The following is a 1,243-nucleotide window of genomic DNA, read 5'->3' as shown; positions in this document are numbered from 1 at the left end:
ATATTCTCCTCCAACACCATAACTCAAATGCATCAATTCTTCTACGGTCTTCCTTATTCACTGTCCAGCTTTCACATGCATATGAGGTTATTGAAAACACATGGCTTGGGTCAGGCGCCTTAGCCCTCAAGCTGATCACACTTCATAGGTTATGTTAATGAGGTGATCATGTTGGATAGAGGCTGGCCATGGCAAAATGACTCACCAAGTGATTATCAGTGGAAATAACTGTAACGGAAGAGGAAACAGAAGATTGGTTCGACCATGTGACCCTTTTTTATTGCTATGTGCTTACTGACTCCTTTGTTGTGTTGGTTCCAACTCATAGAGACCCTGCATAGGGTTTCTGAGAAGCAGTTGGTGGATTTGAACCATAAGCCTTGGAATTAGCAGTTCAGTGCTAATCCTATAGCACCATACCATGACCCTTCATGACTCTTGCTGCTGCTGCTGCTACTGTTGCTACTGCATGCCATTGAGTTGGTTCCAACTCATAGCAACCCTGTATAGGGTTTTCAACTGTAAATCTTTATGGGAACAGAAAGCCTCATCTTTCTCCTGTGAATTGGCAAGTGGGTTTGAACTGCTGACCATGGGGCTAGCAGCCCAATGCTACCAGGACTCCTTAGTGAACTTTGTTGTTGCTGTTTAGTGCCATTGAGTGATTTCCAACTCATAGTGACTTTGTATAGGGTTTCTGAGTAGCTGCTGATAGATTTGAACTGCCAACCTTGCAGTTCCTTGAAGTCCAGTGTTTATCCTACAGTGCCACGCCAGTGGCCCTTGTTGTTTGTTAAGTGCCCTTGAATTGGTTCCAACCCATAGCAACCCTGCATAGAGTTTCCAAGGAGCAGCTGGTGAGCTTGAACCACTGATCTTGTGGTTTAATCCAACTTTGCAGTCCAGCACATTAATCCACAGTACCACACCACTAAAATTTCCATTTCCTCTTCATGGAAAGTTCTTTTCTTCTACTTGCCCTAGTTAGGTCCTTCTTATACTTACATGTTCATTAGAAAGGCCATCTCCTTAAACAGGTCTTCTCTAACCCATCCTATTTAAATTGGTTTTCTTTATATTCTGTATAAAAACTTGTTTTCCTCATAGAACAATCACAGTTCATAATTATGGTACCTATTTTTTAGTTTTACTTGTTTACCATCTGTCTCTCCTATTAGATTTTAAGCTCCATGATGAAAAAACTATCTAAGTCTTGATCACATTTCCATAGAGTCTAATACAG

Source organism: Chrysochloris asiatica, unplaced genomic scaffold (genome assembly GCF_000296735.1).
Source record: "Chrysochloris asiatica unplaced genomic scaffold, ChrAsi1.0 scaffold00011, whole genome shotgun sequence".
Taxonomy (NCBI): domain Eukaryota; kingdom Metazoa; phylum Chordata; class Mammalia; order Afrosoricida; family Chrysochloridae; genus Chrysochloris; species Chrysochloris asiatica.
This window is presented reverse-complemented; position numbering follows the sequence as displayed.